This window comes from Chiloscyllium plagiosum, chromosome 36 (assembly GCF_004010195.1).
Source record: "Chiloscyllium plagiosum isolate BGI_BamShark_2017 chromosome 36, ASM401019v2, whole genome shotgun sequence".
NCBI classification, from domain to species: Eukaryota; Metazoa; Chordata; class Chondrichthyes; order Orectolobiformes; family Hemiscylliidae; genus Chiloscyllium; species Chiloscyllium plagiosum.
In genome coordinates, this window is record NC_057745.1 from 16,407,144 (window position 1) to 16,429,025 (window position 21,882).

The following is a 21,882-nucleotide window of genomic DNA, read 5'->3' on the forward strand; positions in this document are numbered from 1 at the left end:
GAGGTGGACGGTGTGCAGCAGCAGTCTATACAGGGCCCTCCTTTTCACATCCCTAAATGAAACAAAATTAAAACTCCGGAGGCGGCTCAGGTTGTGGGGGGATTGATGGTTTTAATTGTATGGAATGGGAGAGAAAGCTCCTTCCAATATTATTTCAAACAGGTTTCCAATTAAGGAGATTTAAGGAGCTGGACTGACAGAGTCCATATAATCATGCAGTGAGTATTATCACTTAAAGGGACTGCTTTCTGTCTACACTTGAGTCACACTCTCTTGAACTTTGGTCACGTAGTGGGGATGTGTCAGATGTCCTGCTGGGGTATCAGCTCCTGGGCCCTGGTCAAAGTGACCATCAACTCTGGGAAGGGTCTTTCTGGCTGCCTGCTCTTATATTGAGGCCTTTTCACCATCCATATGGAGCCTGGACTTCCAAAGCTGGTGGTGCTGGAACATCAACAGTAGAAATGACATGCCTTCTTAAAAAAAAACCACCATTAAATATCTGTTTACTTTTTGTGCATCCGTGGGTGTTTTCAATTGGCATGCTTCTTAAACAATAATCTTTGTTAGGCTGCTATTTGCACTTGGATTAATGACACTTGCGCCATCAAGACCAACATTTATACCCAAAGTATTGGAATTGTGAACTCACTGCCCCAGGGAATTGGTTGCAGCCAATGTGTGGGGACACTGGTCAGGCTGAGGGAGATGAAATTAGATGGTAGATTTGGATGAGAAAACATGGGAGGAAGCTCAAATGAAGAGTAAACATCAGCATGGCCTGCCTAGTCCGAATGAACTGTCTTGTACCTTGTCTCTATGCATGTAGTCCCATTAAGGTGATAAAACGGATATTTATAAAACGGAACACAACACTGAGTCATGTAAGGCTTGATCCAAATGAGTATCTTTTAAATGGGAAACCCAGTGTGTCCCGATTGGTGCACGTTCGAGAGCAGAGTGGAAAATCGCTGATACTTTGAAAGAAAATGGGAGGAAACTGGAATCTAGCATGTTTTAAAAAAAAACAATTGGAGGGATGAGGGGAATTTGGGCGTAACATCTCTTTCTTAGTCAAAAATATAAACCGTCCCCATATTAAATGTGCGGAAGGAATCGCCACATCACCATTAATTGAAAAAAAAACGAAGAGAATGGGATTGCGGATAAACCATGTCGTGTTACACTGAAGTCTTTCCCAATCTTGGGGGATCAAAGTGACTTCCTATACGTGCGAACGCTAACGCTGTGATGGAACACGTCAGTGCTCTGCTAGCCAGCACCAGGCTCGATGGAAATGTTTGCTCAAATGCACTGAACGCTTCAAGCGCTAGAGTGCAATCTGTGGCCAGGCTGGCTGGGAGCTAAAGGCGGCTTTCCTTCCCCTCTCAGCATCGAGTGGGGTTCTGCAGCTCCCTTGTGCCTGCCCAGTGCAGACCAGCCGCCCCGTCTCCGTCTATCTCTCATCCCCGACCAGACAAAGCTCTCCAGCTCCAGTGCTCATCCTCCAGCAGTGACAGGAGTTTCCCCCCTTCTCTCTCTGCAGTGACTAACACTCAGGGGCTGAGCCCAGCTCGCAGCCGCTAGATTCCGGTTTCATTTCTGCACCGCGAGTTGGTGAGAAACGGGGAGCCCGGTGAGTACCGAACTGTGGAGGCTACAAGTTGGAGGTTTGGCTCACCCCCTTCCCCCCTTCTTGCTGAGGGTTCAGGAGGAGTGGGAGTGGGGGGGGGGGGGGGGAAATGTGTGGGAGGCAGGAAATCCGTTTAACAGAAGTGCCCAACCTTGAACTTCTCTTATTCTGAGCGTCTGCAATAAATGAGCAGCGGAGAGTAATAGTTTTGGGGCGAGACGTTGTAACGTGTGTGTGTGTGAGAGAGAGAGAGTCCCTTGGTGGCTGTGTTTGAAGAGGCAGCAGTGGGAAATGCGAGCATTCCTTGAGCTTCCATGACTATTTAGGAGCTGGCGGTAAAGGCTGCAGTTTGTTGCTGAAGAAGTGAAGCGGTCATTAGCACCGCCTTAACTCTAATTGGCCACTGAGGTTGTGGGCTCGGTAGTTTGACATGTTGTTGTCTGTACGGTATTCAGCCGGCGAGGCAACACTTCAGAACACTTGGAGCCCATAAACAAAGGTTTATGTTGGAACTTCGGCACCATGCCTCTTCGTCAAAGTCCACGGTACATATGACAATGGCCTTACGGGAGGTAGGATCATGCTTAGGATCAGCTGATGGATCATAGGCATCTCATTTTGAATTGGAGCTGCAGAACAGGGTTGCTTTAGCACCATAAAGCCAGGGATACTGGTCATGGAGATGAAGTAAAGCTAAGGAATAGGGAGGGGATGTTCAGATCAAATAGGTTAAGATTCCTTCCACTTATGCCCCTGGGACATATCTTTGGGATCAGCATAAAGAAAATGTTACAGTTCTTTACCACGAATTCCCAGAATACAAAATATACCACCACTACTGACTATTGAATGGGACCAATCAAGGCATTTAAAAGGAATTTCAACATATATTTGCTGAACTATATAAAGGATAAATTGGGTTCAATGGCTGACACGTGTTTTGTTTCATGAGAACGATGAACTAATTGGGGTCTGCAGTACTAAATTCCTGTGTACTAAAACGTTTATGAGCACAATCTGTTGCAAGATAGAATTTATGGAGGGGGTTGAGATGGCAATATAAACAGCATGTGCAGAATTTGAATACTTTGTTAAGATGATCTCAACTCCCAGATGGCTTGCACTGCAACGTAAACTGTGCTGTGTAACCTGCAAATCTTTGTTTTAATTTTTTCCTCATGGATAGGGAGGGATACTGCAGGCATTTAACTCCATCATCAAACTCTGTGGCATGTGCAGGCGTGCTGAAGTTGAGACCTATTTTTACAGCATGTTGGAAGGGCTTGTTTTAGATTGCATCAATTATAAATGTGTAGAATTGTGGTCACATGAATAAACTGCTTTCACTTGGGTCCACTTCTCGAATTATAATAAATTTAGCACAAATGGAGGCCATTTGAAAGTCTAGTTCCTGCCTCTATCCCCATTTCTTTGTGATTTTCTTTCCTCCTCAAGTATTTGTGCAACTTCCTTTTGAAAGTTACAGTCAAAGTTTCTGTGGTTTTTGTGATGCTATCTCAAATCCTTAGTGTTGGAACACATTTCATACAGTCATCTACTCTCCTCCCACCACCTCCATTACACAGATAAGCATTGCTTATTCAGACACCCAGATGCTTCTAGATGTCTACAGTTATACTAGTTATATGTCTACAGCTGTACAGTTAATCAGATGGGATTTCTCACAAATCCTTGTGTCTTTAGTTATTACTGTGCTGTTATTCGTTGGTAGTTCTCTTCTTCACTTGTTGGGCCTGCCTTGTCTTTAAGTAAATCATTAGCAGGCTCAGCAATAAGTCCATCTTTTAAATGTTTTGAACATGTTAATGTCTAAATTCTTCTCGTGATGGAGGTTCAACCTAGAACCAAGAAAAAGATAGATGATAGAGCAAAGTATGGTATTGGCTAGATGTTGAACTGTAGAGTACAGTGTAACACAACATTGCTTTTATTTTGTATTCAGTGTACAGTTTAAAAAAAATCAATACTTTCTCGAGTTACTACTTTGTCTTATTTCAAAATGAAGCAAGGCTGCCTTTTCTTGGATAGTGTGTTTTGAGTGGGTTTTGAAGATTAAGCAACAAATTGCATGTAATTCATGTGGATAAATATACATGGATGGTGATTTTCTTCAGTCTTACTCTGATTAGTAAATGATTGAAAATTAGGTGATTTTGGCGTAATAGACTTGGTCAGTGTTTATTACTCATAAGATTTTCCTCTTGTGATTTTTGGACATAGATTTTGTAAAATTTGAGTTTTGCAATAGAAGTTGACAAATATCTGAATGTTGCAGCAAGTGTGGTTAGTATTGTTAGCACTGAACAGTAATGATGAAAGCTAATTTTCATTTTATATATATTTGGAAATATAATAAATGGATGTGAAGTATTAACAAGAAGTTCCATGTTCTTCATCGATACAAAATAGCATACAAAATCCAATGGGTGAACATTGCAGGGTCAAGACAACATTATGAGTTGTAGCAATGCAGTTTAATTGTTTTAAAAATATTACCTCATCCGTGAGAGAAATTACTGTCCTCTGGAGCATGAGGTTATATTTTCTACAATTAGTTTTGCCATATTTCCATATACAATTCACTGTCTTTTTGCTGGAAGCATAATGTGATGGATACTTAAATGGTCACACTGTCCATATTGTGTGTTGATGATATTGTTCTTTCTTAGGCTGGATGAAGTGATTATACAATGTAATTTTGTATGCCAGTTTGTCAAGTAGGTTTCTAAATCTTTTTCTATTCTGGCCCAAACTATCAATATTACTCACTCCTGGTCCAAGTGTAGCACTGCTGCCTGTAAGCTAACTTTCCTTTCGACTAAATGAACAATGGGAAGGCTTGCCCCCATTCATGAAATTTTTAAATCTACTTGAGAACTGATAGATGGAAAATATCCTCCCTCAGTGCTTAAGTGTATAACTTCATAAGAATATTTTTGTTTCAACATTCGCTTTGATTCCTTTTGATCAGAAAATGGAGGAGTTAAATTGTCTTATTAGTTAATTTGTGTGCATTAGTGAATTAAACTTCCTGGACTGTTTTATCTTCTTCCTGATTTTTTTTAATCACGGAAACATAGGGAAAGGATTCAGGTATTCAGTCAGTTAGGTGTGTTTTTCCATTCTGTTAGACCAGGGTTGATGTGGACCTCAATTCTACTTACTTTTGTCCTATATCACTCCATTACTATGCCTTATGAAATTAACCCTTCTCAGTCTTGAACATTTAATTGATATAGCCCTATTAAGGAGAGAGTTGACATGTTTATCATATGAAGAGTGCTTCCAGATTTTGTTCCTAAATTATCAGGTTATTACTCCCTTTCCCTTTCCAACATTCTGGATCAACTCACTTGAGGAAATTACTTCTATTTCACTCTCCCTTGAGCATGTGGGCAATGGCATGAAAAGTGAATTGAATTGATTTTTTTATTCAATATAAAATACGGTGAAAAGTTTATAACGTCGCCATGCATTGGAGGTATTCTCTTTAACCGAATATAGACAAAAGGAAGATAACTTAAAGTGAGTGCAACTTTTCCTTCTTTAGTCCTGCTCTGGACTTCACCAACCCATGCTATGTCGCTGCAAGAGTCCCATTCCAGGCTTCACCAGCCCAAGAAAACATGGCAAGAATAGAAAAAATAAATTGTAATCTGGACTTTAAAAAATATGTTTCTGATTTTTCCTTCAAGTTTTAAATGACAGCTTTAGGATCTCACAATTGAGTAGTTACTACCTTACCACCAAACATTCACATCTCACTGATAGTTCAGCTCACCTTATTTCTACACCACTTCCAATTCTCTTCTCCCTTTCCTGAGAAGCTAGCCAGCACAAATTTCTGACATATAGGTGCCTGGTGGCTGCGGTTTGTCAGTTGCTTCATCCAATTCTGTCTTCAACATACAATGCATACTGCATGGACACCAAGCTCCTCAAACTAACGTCCACATAAATCCGGAGCCCCAAACCCCCAGGCTAACTAAATCATCATGCCTGTTCTCGGACCAACTCTCACACCACTCCAGGCCTTCATCACTTTACTGTGGAGTTCAGGGACACATATGACTTGCATGCTTCTGCTAGATGACTGATGCGATGAGGCACACATTCAGCTCTGCATATGCGATGTGCCTTTTAGTCCTTGCATTTATTTCTTAATAAACACGCACATATTTGGAGGCGCCTTTTTTTTTATTCATTTGTTTATGGGATGCAGGTGTCACAGCTAGAGTCATTGAGATATACAGCATGGAAACAGACCCTTCAGTCCAATCCATCCACGCCGACTAGATATCCCAACCCAATCTAGTCCCACCTGCCAGCACCCGGCCCATATCCCTCCAAACCCTTCCTATTCATATACCCATCCAGATGCCTCTTAAATGTTGCAATTGTACCAGCCTCTAGCTCAGCATTTATTGCCCATCTCTAATTGTCCAGATGGCAGTTAAGAATCAACCACATTGCTGGGGGTCTTAAGTCATATGTAGGCAAGATCAGGCCAAGACAACAGGTCCCTCCAAAGGGACTTTGGTGAATGGGTGTTTCCTGACATAGACTCTTACTTCCCGATTTTTATCAAATTCAAATTCCATCATCTGACATGATGGGATTCAAAACCAGGTCCCTAGGATGTTACCTTGGTCTCTGAATTAATAGTATCACGATAATACTGCGAGGCCATCACCACCACCTGTTTATTAAGTTGCTTTTTAACACAGAAGGAGAGGCAGGTAGCTGGTAATGACGAGGAACAATCAAGGGAGCTGAATTCTTGTTGTATGGTGCGTTAACATAACAGCTCCAACATGTGTCAGCAGCTCACAGAGCAAACATACTGCACGTGCTTTAAGCAAATGGCAACATGAGAGGGGCAGCTAATCCTTAGTGAGGTGGAGGGGGCCATGATAGTTAGGGGATACTGCCACAGTCAATCACAGGCTTGTCTGATTCAATTCAAGGGGTTGGTCGCAGTCAATCAGGTGTTCAGTTCTACCAGAGTCTGGGGATGTGTGGCCCTGCCATCCAGAGACTGGGCCATAGGCTAGTCCTGTACAGCAAGTGAAATCTGACCAGGGATTACACTTGTGGAGCCATCTGCCTTGGGATGAGCCATATTTCCTGCAATCAGACAAATTGAGGCATTGAGTAATGATGGAAATGTTTGGATAAGTGATTAGTGTTGACACCAGAGCAGGAGAGGTATCCTCAGTAAGCAAGGAGGAAGCACTGAGGGTTGAAAGGATTAGCAGTTTGGGAGTGTATGAGAGCCATTGAGTGGACATGGGGTATACATTAGTGACAGTTGCAGTCCATGAGACTTAGTGAGATGTGTCTGCGGTGGCAGAGTTAGGGCAAGTGGTGGCCCTGTGAATGTGATGTAATAGAGAGAAGAGAGTTGTACTCTCCCTGCAGAGCACAGAAGGTCACTGACCTTCCTGTAGTGCTGCATGGACCTTTTAAACCCAGGACACCGCACTGCTGGGGAACTATCTGGGTCCAAGCCTCCTGTGGTGATCAGCAGGGAAAAGCTCTATTTCCTCTTCACTAGCTCTCTCAGGTTCCTGTCTGTGAAGCAGGGAGCTGGACTTCCTCTCTGGGCCATGCTCTCAGTGAAGTGCCACAGGGTAGGGAGCAGTTTCTAGCTTGCACTGTCCAGCTGGACTTTAACTTTAGTTCCAGCCGGAGAAATACCACAAGTTCCTGGCACTTTCACCCTGTCCAGCTGTACAATGCCAAAGAGAAGGACTTTGAAAAGCCTAGCTACATCATTCATGAGGTGAAGAGTGGGTGATTGCGTAAGAAAGGTTTCTCGAGACATGACAGGCTGGGGGCCACGAATCTCACTCAACAAAACCCATTTGAAAATGGAAAAATTCCACCCTATATGTATCCTGTCTAATCAACCTTTAACTGCAACCTTTAACTTCATTTTCTAAGTTCTGATATCATGATAAAATTCCAATAAGTATGCCCTGAACTGTTCCCCAGGGCAGTATATCTCTTTGCCCTCAGTTTTCTAGGTAGGTCTAAGCAAGCCTCTGCATAATTAAACTATCATTTCCTTACTTTTGAAATCCTCTGTCTTTTATAATGTAAAATCTGGTCTTTCATTGAAGCACCTCAATGAAATCGAGTTCTTAGAACTCATAGGAATTATTGGATGAATTCCTATCCAGGTGCTAAAGGAATGCGTTGAACTCACTATGCTACCTTTTCACCAGGGGTAGGCATTTAATTTCTTGTTGTGCAGCTTGAGTTTGAGCTGGAGTGGATGAATCATTTACAATGTGTGCTGATTCTAGCACAAACATTCTTGTGTTGATTCACAGTCAATTCCTTAATGCTACTCTGCAAGAGAAGTTTCAGCTTTAACACTCTCTTGATTTGTTCTATTAACCTCTGTTACACTGTAAAATGGGCCAAAAGAACTCCAGTTATTCAGAGCTCTTGGAGATATTGTCTTTCTGTTTCATTAATTACTTTGGTAAAAGTAAAGGGAAACCAAAACGTCATTGTTTCTGATGTCCACAAAGTATCCCAGTTTTTGGCATTTCCTCTTGTTATTGAGGCCTTCAGGGATACTGACAGAGATTCCTCGCTCTAACTCCAGAGCTGTTTAGGTGCACAAAAGACCGTGGGTGCAAAACTGTTGAAATTCAGAGAGTGCAGGTGTCCAAGGTGTAGTTTTTAAAGTCTGAGGAAAAAATAAGCCACTGCTTTCTACTGTTTCATGATTAAAAATCACACACTGTCAGGTTATAGTCCAACAGGTTTATTTGGAAGCATTAGCTTTCGGAGTGCTGCTCCTTTATCAGGTTGTTGCGGAGTATAAGATTGTAAGACACAGAATTTATAGCAAATGTTTACAGTATGATGTAACTGAAATTATATATTGAAGAAGATCTGGATTGTTTAAGTCTCTCATCTTTTAGAATGACCATGTTGATTTCAGTTCTTTCATATGTAAATCGCAAAACTTATTTTAAAAGCTACATTCTCAAGTGAACTTTAACAGTTGGTGTCATGTTGGCCCAGATAATGCATTGAAGATGTGAACTTTCCTGTGTGGGGCTGTCTGTGCCACAATGGTCAGACTGATTCTAATCTAAAAAACGGATTTACAGAATCTTACATGGATTCATGCAGTTTTTAAGTAAAGTTTACTTTGCTCACACAGGGAAGCTAACTCCTTCTATACATTATCTGGGCTGACATAACACCAATTGTTAAAGTTCACTTGAGAATGTAACTTATAAAAAAGTTTTGTTATGAAACAACTGAAACTGACATGGTCATTCTAAAAGATGAGAGACTTAACAAAGAATCCAGGTCTTTTTCAATATATAATTTCAGTTACATCACACTGTAGCGCTCCGAAAGCTAGTGCTTCCAAATAAACCTGTTTGACTATAACCCGGTGTTGTGTGATTTTTAACTTTGTACACCCCAGTCCAACAACAGCATCTCCAAATCATGACTACTATTTCACATTTTCATTTTTCTTTTCCTCACAGCAAGGAAGCCAAAATCCAACTGTGTTAGTGAACTGACCCAGTGCCTTTTCGTGGCTATTGGCATGTCATCATTGCAAACTTCTATCTTCTATTCAGGTAAGCTCCGAAGCTTGATATAATTTCAATCTGCAGTGTTGTATTTATTGGTTATTGCCATCACTTTATAAATAGTGGTTCAGGCAGGAGGAACACACTCAGGAATTAATAGTGCTGCATTAAGTTGATGAATGTAGTTTTCAGAGCTTGTAAATAGGTCTGTAAATTAAGATGATAGCTTTCATTAGTCATACCTCTTTATATGGTGAAGATTATATACTAGTGTGCATTGGTGAGAGTTCAGTGATGGTCATAAGTAGCTACCTTCTGTATAATTATTAGCAGTAACACTGAGATTAGCCCACATATTAACTGTTTGCTTTTTGGTCAGCAAATGTAATTTGGAGGCTGCTTCAGATAGTTAGTCCATGGTGCTAAGATTGTGAGTCTGAGACACTGTTCAAATCACATACACTATAGTCTTTTGCTGGCAGGGTTACATTAAAAAATGGGGACTGGGCTCATGTCGAGCATCGATGCTGGCATGGACCAGTTGGACTGTATGCCTTGTTCTTGTGCAGCTGGTTTGAGGTATTTAAGAACGAGCTGAACATGAAGGAAGCTGGCAGTGCTTAAAAAGGACCAGAAAACTGACCTTTGGTATAGCAAAGATGAGGGCATGAATAAAAAAACTGATGAAATTGGGCATCTTGAAATGAGATAACTGAGGGAGATACTTTAAATAAGTATACTGGAATATAGAAGGATACAATGATTCAGGGGAAAACTAAAAAGTGTAAATAAAGAAATCTGGGTCTGTTATTGGGAATAATTAATTTGGAAGAGAAATAGAAGTAAATTTTCATTGTTTTGTTACAAGTTTGTTACTACATTTTGTTTGAAACGCCAAATTTATTCAAGGCAAAACTAAGTTAAGGGAAGAGTTAACATGACTAGGGCTGTGTTTGTTCAAATTTAGAAGCTTCAAACGTATTTTTGCTGATTGGGGCACCTTGGATTAAGACAGCGTTTAAAAATGAGAAACAAATCTTTCAGGAGTAAGTTTAGGGAATGCTTCCTAATGCAAAAGGTGGTGGATGATTGGAACTCTCTTCTGTTAAACAGCATTTGAGGCTTGATTGATTGTTGATTTTTAAGACTGAAACTGAGAACTGTTTGTTTAGTCAGAGACCAAAGAGATACAGAGCAAAGGTTTATTGAGGGTCACATCAGCTATGGTCTGATAGAAAAGCAAACCAGGCTAAGAGGGGCCATATGATCTTCTCCTTTTCAGGAAACTGAATATCTTAGATAACTACTTCTTGAGTTCTATTTCTGAATATTTTCAGAGCTGACCCACAGCGGTATAGTCCTCACCACAATTAGGGCCAGAACAGGCATCAGTCTCCATACTGTTGGCACAAATCTGATCCACATACCATCCAACTCATTGGGCTAACTGGTCTGCCAAGGAACTGTGGCAACATACACTTTTCCAGAGCTACAAATCGTGCTGATGGAGGCTTCTATTTTCTTTCCCTCATCTTACTGATCTGGAACCTCTCCTGCTTTTACCAACTTATTGGTGTACATTTGATGGATTTGCAGATTGATATTCAATTTTGTTGACCATTTCCTTCAACTTTATGTCCTGGAGCTCTGAACCTGAAGCTCTGCCTCAGAGGCAAGAATAAGACCATAAGACATAGGAGCGGAAGTAAGGCCATTCGGCCCATCGAGTCCACTCTGCCATTCAATCATGGCTGATGGGCATTTCAACTCCACTTACCCGCATTCTCCCCGTAGCCCTTAATTCCTTGTGACATCAAGAACTTATCAATCTCTGCCTTGAAGACATTTAGCGTCCCGGCCTCCACTGCATTCTGCGGCAATGAATTCCACAGGCCCACCACTCGCTGGCTGAAGAACTGTCTCCGCATTTCTGTTCTGAATTTACCCCCTCTAATTCTAGGGCTGTGTCTACGGGTCCTAGTCTCCTCGCCTAATGGAAACAATTTCCTAGCGTCAACCCTTTCCAAGCCATGTATTATCTTGTAAGTTTCTATTAGTTCTCCCCTTAATCTTCTAAACGCCAATGAATACAATCCCAGGATCCTCAGCCATTCCTCGTATGTTAGACCTTCCATTCCAGGGATCATCCGTGTGAAGCTCTGCTGGACACGCTCCAGTGCCAGTATGTCCTTCCTGAGGTGTGGGGACCAAAACTGGATGCAGTACTCCAAATGGGGCTTAACCAGAGCCTTATAAAGTCTCAGTAGCTCAACGGTGCTTTTATATTCCAACCCACTTGAGATAAATGACAATATTGCATTCGCTTTCTTAATCACGGACTCAACCTGCATGTTTACCTTTAGAGAATCCTCAACTAGCACTCCCAGATCCCTTTGTACTTTGTGATACACTCTGCCACAAAATCACCTTATCAGACAATATAATAGCCTGCTCCATGAATGCTGAGTTAGGTCAAACAATTTTCCTTACCTCCCTCTTTTGATCTTTATCAACTAACTTGCAACTGGAATCTGAAGAGTATGGTTGTCAGAACCATAGTTTGGTGGCAATTCAGTTTGGGGTTATAATTTGAGGAAGGTTCTGAGGAAGGGTTACTGGATCCAAAACGTTAACTCTGAATTCTCTTCACTAATGCTGCCAAACTTGCTGAGCTTTCTCCTCAACTTCTGTTTTTATTAAGGTTGTAATTTGTCTTTCTGAAATTAATGTAAGGTAACCAGTTTTGTACTAATACTCTTTAGTGTACACAAGAATCAGATTGTAACCTGAGTCCTGAGTCATACTTCTGCACTCAGCTTGGTAGAAAAACATAGAAACTTAGGAAATAGGAGAAGAGTGGGTTGTTTGAGTCTTCATGTATGCTGTCATGCAAAATGATCAGAAGCAAAATTAGGCCATTCAGCCCATTGAGTCTCTACCATCATTCAATCATGGCTGATATCTTTCTCAATCTCATTCTCCTGCCTTCTTCCCGTAACCTTTGATCCCCGTACTAATCAAGAGCCTATCTATCACTGACTTCAATCCATTTAATGACTTTGCCTCGACTGTCTGTAGCAGTGCATTTCACAGATTCACAACCATTGAGCTGAAGATATTCCTCCTCATCTCAGTTCTGAAGTGTTGTCCCTTCACTCTGTGGCTGTGCCCTTGGGTCCTAGTCTCCCCTACAAGTAGGTACACGTTCTCCACATTCATTGTATCCAAGTCTTCATGAGATCATTCTCTCATCCTTCTAAACTCCATCCTGTACAGACCCAGAACCCTTGAATGTTTCTCCCATGACAAGCCTTTCATCCCCTGGATCATTCTTGTGAACCTCCTCTGGATCCCCTCCAATGTCAGCACAACCTTCCTTAGATTTGGGGCCCAAAACTGCTCACAATATTTCAAATGCGATTTGACCAGAGCCTTATACACCCTCAGCAGTATAACCCTGCTCCAGTATTCTATCCATTTTGAAATTAATGCTAACATTACATTTGCCTTCCAAACTGCCAACTGAACCGTCATATTAACTTTAAGAGAATCCAGAACTAGGACTCCTCAGTACCTTCTCGCTTCAGATTTCTGTAGGCTTTCCCCATTTAGAAAATAATTTACGCTTCTATTCTTCTTACCGAAGCGCACAACCTCACACTTTCCCACATTGCAGATTAGATTAGATTCCCCAAAGCATGGAAACAGGCCCTTCAGCCCAACAAGTCCACACCGACCCTCCGAAGAGTAACCCACCCAAGACCCATTTCCCTCTGACTAATGCAGCTAACACTGTGGGCAATTTAGCATGGCCAATTCACCTGACCTGCATATCTTTGGACTGTAGGAGGAAACCGGAGCACCCTGAGGAAACCTATGCAGACACTGGGAGAATGTGCAAACTCCACACAGACAGTCACCCAAGGTTGGAACTGAACCTGGGGCCCCGGTGCTGTGGGCAGCAGTGCTAACCACTGAGCCACCGTGCTGCCCCAGATTGTATTCCATCTGCTACTACTTTGCCCACTCTCCAAGCCTGTCCAAGTCTTTCTGCAGTCTCCCTGCCTCCTCAACATAACCTGTTTCTCTACCTATCTTTGTGCTATCTGAATGTGATCATTCAATTCAGTACCATGTTCCTGCATTCTCCCCATAACTATTGATCCCTTTAACCCTAAGAATTATACCTGATTCCTTCCTGAAAACATTTAGTGTTTTGGCCTTAAGTGCTTTCTGTGGCAGAGAATTCCACAGGCTCATCACTCTCTGGGTGAAGGCATTTCTCCTCATCTTAATCCTAAGTGGCCTACCACCTATCCTTATACTGTCAATCCTTGTTCTGGACTTGCCGGTCATTGGGAACATCCTTCCTATGTTTGGTTTTGTTGGTATTTTATATGTTTTGATGAGACCACCATTATTCTAAAGTCCAGTGAATACAGTCCTAACTGCTCCAGTCTGTCTCCATATGTCAGACTTGCCATCCCAAGAATCAGTCTGATAAACTCTTTGTTACACTTCCTCAATAGTCAGAGCATCCTTCTTTAGATATGTAGGGCAAGATTGCACAAAATACTCCAGTCATGGTCTCATCAAGGCCCTGTACAATTGCAGTTAGACATCCCTGCTCCTATACTCAAATCCTTTCACTATGAAAGCCAACTTCTTGGATATGTGGAAAAGAGGCAGTATAATTACAATTTGATTGACCATGACCTCCAGGACAGTTTCATAGTTTTATACTGTGAAGGAGAAGTGATGGCCTCGTGGTATTATCGCTGTAATATTAATCCAGAGACCCAGGTAATGTTTTGGGAACCTGGCTTCAAATCCAGCCATGGCAGATGGTAGAATTGGAATTCAGTAAAAGAAATTTGGGATTAAGAGTCTAATGGTGACGACAAGTCCATTGTCAATTGTTGGAATAATCCTTCTGGTTCACTGATGTCCTTGAGGGTCCTTGCCAGGTCTGGCCTACAAGTGACTCCAGACCCACAGCGATGTGGTTGACTCTTATCTGTCCTCTAGGCAATTAGGGATGGGCATTAAATGCTTGCCTGGCCAGTGGTGCCCTCATCCCATGAATGAATAAAATAAATATGTTCAAAGACTAAGGTTGGAATGTAATGCTTGTGAGACCTTTAGATTTTCCATGTGGCAATGGGTTTGTAAGGATTCATATGTTAAAGCTATCTATCAAACCCCTATAAGTTATTGTCTGTTACATTCACTGATAAATTCATGTATGGGAGACTGAATCTCTGTGTAATGGCAAAGACAAAATTTTAATTTCCACATTAACGTTTTTGAAATCACTCTGTGGAGGCCGGTATCCCATCACTAATTGACCTTTTATTTCCATTTGCACCGTCATGGACTCTGACTAGCTGGGTAACAGCCAGTCCCTGGAGTGAGGAAACTCTCTGAGACTCCTGTTTATATCTGTGAGAGGGTGAGCACTGTAGCTGCTAGAGATCAGAGTCAAAAAGTGCAGTGCTGGAAAAGCACAGCCAGTCAGGCAGCATCCGAGGAGCAGGAGAGTCGGCATTTTGGGCATAAGCTCATCATCAGGAATGTGGTGGGGGGGATCCAAGGGGGCTGAGAGATAAATGGGAGTTGGAAGGATGGATCTGGGATAAGGTGGGGGGAGGAGAGATGAGGAAACTGGTGAAATCGACATTGATCCATTGTTAGTTGGAGGGTCCCAAGGCAGAAGATGAGGCGTTCTTCCTTCAGGTGTTGGATGGTTAGAGTTTGGTGGTGGAGGAGGCCCAGGATGTGGGTCTCCTTGATGGAGTGGGAGAGGGAATTGATGTTTCAGAGAATGTCTCCGGGACATGCGCAGCAATTAACCCCACTACCCGTGGCTGAACACTTCAACTACACCTCCAGCCCCACTCCTCTCCCATTGATCTCCGCCCTCTTGGGCAGCTCCCCCCCCCCCACCCCCCATACTCCTGATGAAGAGCTTATTCTTGAAACGTCGACTCTTCTGCTCCTCAGATGCTGCCTGACTAGCTGTGCTTTTCCAGTGCCATACTCTTGCTTATTTTTTAAAATTCTTTTTCTATTCTTTCTTTTTCTTTATTACCCCACACTACCGCCTAACTGCGGTAGTGGTAATTTTTTTCCCCAGCACCCATATGTGTGTGTGCAGGTGTGAGACACAGTGAGAGACACAAGGTGCACGAATCTTTATTCAAATTTCCACCACCAGGAAGAAAGGAAACACCCGAGTGGCCAGTGACAAGCAGTGCCCTTCACATCAAAGGGCAATGCTGTGTGATCAAACAGTGAAGGGGGGGACATGGATTAAATCAAAATAGAATTGGAGGATACTCTTCTTTTATTTTTTTTATTTTTTTGTTTTCTTTTTTCTTGACACTGATCCAGCTCCCTCAGAGCCAGCTCTCAGAGTGAACAGAACCTCTGACACACCTTTTTTAGTGCTTATTTTTTTCCCCATATCCATGTTGTGTGCGTGCAAGTGTGAGACACAGTGAAAGACATAAGGTACACAAATCGTTATTCAGTTTCCACCACCAGGAAGAAAAGAAACACCCAAGTGGCCAGTGACAAGCACTGCCCTTCACATCAAAGGGCAATGCTGTGTGATCAAACAGTGAAGAGGAGGGCAGGGATTAAATCAAAATAGAATTGGAGGATACTGTTGCTGATCTTGTTTTTTTCTTTTTTGTGTGTGTGTGCAGGTGTGAGACACAGTGAAAGACACAAAGTGCACCAATCTTTATTCAATTTTCACCACCAGGAAGATAGGAAACACCCGAGTGGTCAGTGACAAGCACTGCCCTTCACATCAAAGGGCAGAGCTGTGTGATCAAACAGTGAAGGGGAGGGTAGGGACTAAATCAAAATAGAGTTGGAGGGGGAAATAATGCACTCCACTTTCCTGGTTATATATTTTTTTACTACTAATATGTTTTTTTTGACAAGCAGTGCCCTTACATTCACTCTTTCATTTTTTTTTTAACCCCCCCACACTACCGCCTAACTGCGGTAGTGCCTATTTTTTCCCCAGCACCCATCGTGTGTGTGTGCGCAGGTGTGAGACACAGTGAATATTGTTGCTGATATCTGTCATCCCGGGTTCCCTGATTGGCCCATGGTTAACAGACTCAGTCAGGGATCTCATACTCCATGACATCCACCTGGCCAGCCTCATTACAATCAGTAGAGTTTTGTACCAAAGACGGAGACTGGAGAAAATCAGCCAGTTTGGCAGCGGCTGTAGAGAGAGAAACCGAGTTAATGTTTCGAGTCTGGTATGACAATTTTTCAGAATGAAAAGTATTGGAAAATAGGCTCCTTTTTGTCCTTTTAACAGAGACAGAGCAAGAGCAAGACAGCAGATGGTATAGAGGCCAAATGCAAAAGACAAAGGAGCTCTTAGTAGTCAAAAAGAAAAGGAAGAAAAATGTAAAAAGGATGTAAATTAAGGTTGAAATGGAAGGAATTAGTTCCTTGCTACAAAGTACAAAATAAACAAAGTATAAGCACAACATAACCATGGGGGAAGAGAATGTAAAAAAACTGGAGGACGCCCAGATTGGTTTCAGCGCTGAGACCTCGAGGCTGTAATGTGCCTGAAGGAAAATGAGAACTTGTTTCTGAAGCTGGCATTATCCTTTGTTGGAACATTGCAGCAGGCCCAGAACAGAAACGTTAACATGAGAGCAAGGTGTTTTATTGAAATGGCAAGCAATTGGGAGGTCAGGGTCATTCCTATGGACAGAACAGAGGTGTTCCACAGGTGTTACAGAGGGAATGATCCCGGCGGAATGCTGACAGTGAAGGGAAAGCATTAGGTTAATCTCTGATTCTTCCCAGAGTCAAAATCACTAATTCTGTCTCTCTTTCCACAAAGGCTGCCAGAACCTACTGAGTTTCTCCAGCAGTCTGTGTTTGTTTCAGATTTCCAACTTTCACTGTGTTTAGTGTTTTGTACTAACAGTGTGACCTCCGTTATCTATCCTATGATGTAGTCTTTGCCTTTCTTCTTTAAGTAAAGTTTAAAAAATCACACAACGCCACGTTTTGGTCCAATTTGGAAGCACTAGCTTTCGAAGCGATGCTCCTTCATCAGGTGGTTGTTCATCAGGTCTCTTTAAATAACAGATATCTGGAAACACCCAAAGAAAGACAAGCAACTTTTCTTTTATCTTTATAATAAGTCAATGATTCAGATTTCTTTGAATAGTTTTTGCTTCACTCACTCAAAAAAAATCACTGTTTATGCTTTGCAAATTCGCTGTTGTTCAATTACGTGAACATTTTCTCCTCTCAGCTGATTAGTTAGTTATGAATACTAGAGCAAATGGAAGACTTGATTGATAGAACTGGCATAATCTTTGTTCAGATGATTTTGTGAACTGGGAGACTGATTAAATGTCAGCTACAAATCAACTCCTTTGCCGTCAACTAGTTGAATTGCCAAATATTTATAATTAAAACAAAAACTAAAATGATTCTGTAATTGAGGCCAAAGATCGCAAAAGATGATGTTCATGTTAAAAATATGAAGGGCTGTTGTGGAATTTATTGGTTTGACACATTTCATTCTCCCATATATTGTCAATGACTGAATTACGTTGTGTTATGCATGCTTTTCATACACTTCTATTTTGGGATGGAGGCCAAATTGTTGTGTAACAAGATAATGTTAATGTACATGATTTATCAAATATACAACATTGTAAAAAGCAAATTTAAGACTTCTGTATACACTTGAGTAACAGTCAATCTCATATAAAAGTCAACCCTAGTTCTTCACAGATAACAGATCAACATTTGTGAGTCAAGTTAATATCCAATACCCAAATGTTACGATGAGGATATGCATTTTATTTTCATGCTATTATGTGATTTGATGTACAATTTGGCACAAAAAGAGTCGGTTGACAACCAATCTCATGGAATACAGTCACATATCTAGTTGAGGTTTTGAAATTTCTTCTTCTTTTTGTGTAAAAATGCCCTCCAGAAAAATACAAAAAATGTCCAGCAGCATTTAAACTCAAGATGATTGAAGTTTCAGAGAAGACAAATAACTGTGTAGCAGCAAGAGAATTTTGTGTTTCAGAGAAATTTGAGAGAGGCTGAAGGGAAGATATTGAACCAATTTCAAACAATGCTAAAACAAAGTGTGCTGACAGAGGTAGACCTAGTAAGTGACCACAATTGGAGGAAAAAGTTGCTAAGTGGAGACTTGAAAATTGTCAAAATGGAAAATGTGTTAGTCATGAAGCCATCCGAATCCATGCAGGAGATGAATCAAAGAAGGATGGAATTTCAGATTTTAAGGCAAGTGCTGGACGATGCACGAGAAGGCAACAGAGAACTAAGATGGCACAAAAACTGGCTGCTGAATGAGAATATGTTACAGTTTCACCAGTTTGCAATCAGAAATTGGCAGAAAGAAGGCTGCAGGTTATCATGTGTTGGAAACATGGACTCAGCATACTGGAGAATTGAACTGCGAACCTAAAAGGAGAACAAATAGAGTTGGTGAGAACCCCTGGCCATGAAAAGAGTAGGTTTACTTTAGTTCTTTCTCGCATGGCTGGTGGTGCTAAGTTAAAACCGATCTCTGCTTTTCAGAGGAAAAACCTTGCCAAAGGAGACATTTCCAAAAGGAATTGACATCCATGTGCATTCACAAGGCTGGATGGATGAACATAAAACAATACAGCGCAGAACAGGCCCTTCGGCCCTCAATGTTGTGCTGAGCCGTGAACTATTCTCAGCTCATCCCCCTACACTATCCCATCATCATCCATGTGCTTATTCAAGGATTGTTTAAATCTTCCTAATGTGCCTGAGTTAACTACATTGGCAGGTAAAGCATTCCACGCCCTTACCACTCTCTGAGTAAAGGACCTGCCTCTGACATTTGTCTTAAATCTATCACCCCTCAAATTGTAGTTATGCCCTTTCGTACAAGCTGATGTCATCATCGTAGGAAAAAGACTTTCTCTGTCTATCGTATCTAATCCTCTGATCATCTTGTATGCCTCTCTCAAATCCCCTCTTAGCCTTCTTCTTTCCAATGAGAACAGACCCAAGTCTCTCAGCCTTCCCTCATAAGGCCTTCCCTCCAGACCAGGCAGCATCCTCGTAAATCTCCTCTGCACCTTTTCCAATGCTACCATATCCTTCCCGAAATATGGCAACCAGAACTGTACACAATATTCCAAGTGTAGTCGTGCTAGTGTTTTAGGCAAAAGTGAGGACTGCAGATGCTGGAAACCAGAGTCTAAACTAGAATGGTGCTGGAAAAGCACAGCCGGTCAGGCAGCATCTGAGGAGCAGGAAAATCGTAGTTTTGGGCAAAAGCCCTTCACTAGTGTTTTGTATAGTTGCAGCATAATTTCTGCTCATAATACTGTATGAATTTTGATGGGCATGAATATAAACCATTCAAAAGTAGTATCCATGTAATAGTCCATCCCATAAATTTAATCTTAAAAAGTAGACTTAAAAAATTTGACTATTACACGAGTACATATGGTATTTAAAAGCTGTTGGATCTGGGAATTTAGTAATATTACATGAATATCATTGCTTTCTTTGAGCACTGATTTAGATAACTCATCTACCTTGTATTGACTGGGGAGCTGATCATCTGCTTATTGTATCCCGAGAGCAGAGTCATCCAGTCTTTGGCAGTTAAGTCCTCAAATTCTTACTTCTCAATCCTAATTAGCCTTCTATTTCTGACTGACTCATGATTACTACTTGATTTCTTTTTGGTTTTTCATTTAGCCTTTTGAAGAGACTAATAAGTTGAGATGGTAAGAATTTTGGGGCTCCTGGTATTAAGCTTAATCATAAATACATGTTTTTTTTGCTTCCTAACTGTCCATATGTTTGCCGATGCCTATATATTTGTTGACCCCTCTACTGAAAATTGTTCAGTTAGATTTTTTTTAAACTCCAAGAGAATATTAAATAAATTATGCAGCTATTAAAATAAACTGGAAAAGTCATGAATGCTTTCAGTAGAAAATATTATAACCGCATGTTGTAATGTGACATGTGTTTTCATTTAATTGGCCAGGACGTGATTGTGGTTTACCCGGTTTGTTTACTTAGACTTATCTTATTAAGACCTTTCCTTTTAAATCTATTATTAGACACAACTTACACTTACCAAAGTTTTCCAATTTCTCATGCAAGGCTATTGTTAGCTTCACAGTTTCAATAATTATCCATTTGGCTGTATTGTCCAGTACACCTTGGTCCACTCCTCCATTACTCCCCAATGACACCTACCCATATGATTGCAGAAGGTGTAACACTTGCCCATTGATCGCATCCATCCCCCAGGTCCAAGCTTCCAGACACCTTCCAGATAAAGCAGCATTTCACTTGCGCTTCTTTCAGTCCAGTCTCCTGTATTCACTGCTCATAATGTGGTCTCCCTTTCACTGTCAAGACCAAAAGCAGACTGAATGATCACTTTGTGGAAAACCTCCATCCTGTCCATAGGAATAACCCTGACCTCACAGATTTAAAACTGGAAACTCTTTTTAATAATTTAAAGAAACAAAGTGAACTAGCATTTCTTGGAGACTTGAAATGATTGTACTGGACATTTACATGTTAGGGACCCATGAACAGTACAGTATTATTAACTGGGTTGCTTAAACAATGAAGTATTCCCCTCCATAATTTCTTTGGTGTTAGATAATTGAAAGCCACTTGGTAGTTACCATAGCTGTGTCAGACTGCTGGACAAGGTTTGTATGCTAAGTAGAGAGCTTTATGGTATAGGTTGCTAATATTAGTATTGTGGGGAATTTTTTGGATGATGTTGTTAAAATACATTTTTAAAACCTTTTGCATTTATACAGCACATTCAGAACTGTTTGATGTCCCAAAGCACCTCGTAATTGGTTAAGTACTTTTTAAGTCTGGTGTTATCTGGAAGCTGATTTGTACACCAGAAACTCTCCATATCTGGCAATGTAGAGAACAATCAGATAATCTGATGCTTGTGACTTTGTGTAAATAATAGATATTGAACAAGTCACAATAATTACCTTATTCTCCTTCACAATAACAATAGGATCCCTTATATCTACCTGAAAAAGTAGATGGGACCTCAGTTTAACAACTCATCCAAAATAAATGGCATTTCTGCAACATTCCCTTAGAAGCTCAGTGATTAGTACTGCTATCTCACAGCGCCAGGGGCCTACGTTCAATTCCAGCCTTGGGTGACTGTCTGTATGGATTTTGCATATTTTCCCTACGTCTGCGTTGGTTTCGTCCGGGTGCTCTGGTTTTCTCCCATAGTCCAAAGATGGGCAGGTTATGCGGATTGGCCATGGGAAATTGCCTGTAGTGTCTACAGATGTGGAGTCAAGGTTAAAGTGGTGCTGGAAAAATCAGGAATGAGGCTTTTGCCTGAAACATCGATTTTCCTGTTACTCGGATGCTGCCTGACCTATTGTGCTTTTCCAGCACCACTCTAATCTTGACTCTAACCTCCAGCATCTGCAGTCCTCACTTCTGTCTACGGATGTAGAGGCTGGGTGGATTAGCCACGGCAAATGCAGAGTTATGGGGATAGGGTGAGGGTCTGGGTGGGATGCTGTTCAGAGAGTTGGAGCAGACTCGATGGGCTGAATGGCC

The 21,882-nt window shown here is 41.4% G+C and overlaps 1 protein-coding gene across 3 annotated transcripts in view; it reads left to right on the top strand.

Moving 5' to 3' along the window:
* The first annotated feature begins 893 nt into the window (after positions 1 to 893).
* Positions 894 to 21,882, top strand: part of atp8b4 (ATPase phospholipid transporting 8B4) — a 246,700-nt gene continuing 225,711 nt past the window's right edge. The window contains exons 1-2 of one of the 3 annotated variants that reach the window (XM_043677403.1): positions 894 to 1,636; positions 9,178 to 9,273. The gene's annotated coding sequence lies outside the window, so the exon portion shown is untranslated. Of the gene's footprint in view, positions 1,637 to 2,089; positions 2,206 to 9,177; positions 9,274 to 21,882 lie in introns of those variants that run through there. The other 2 variants (XM_043677404.1, XM_043677405.1) reach the window with 2 other exon arrangements.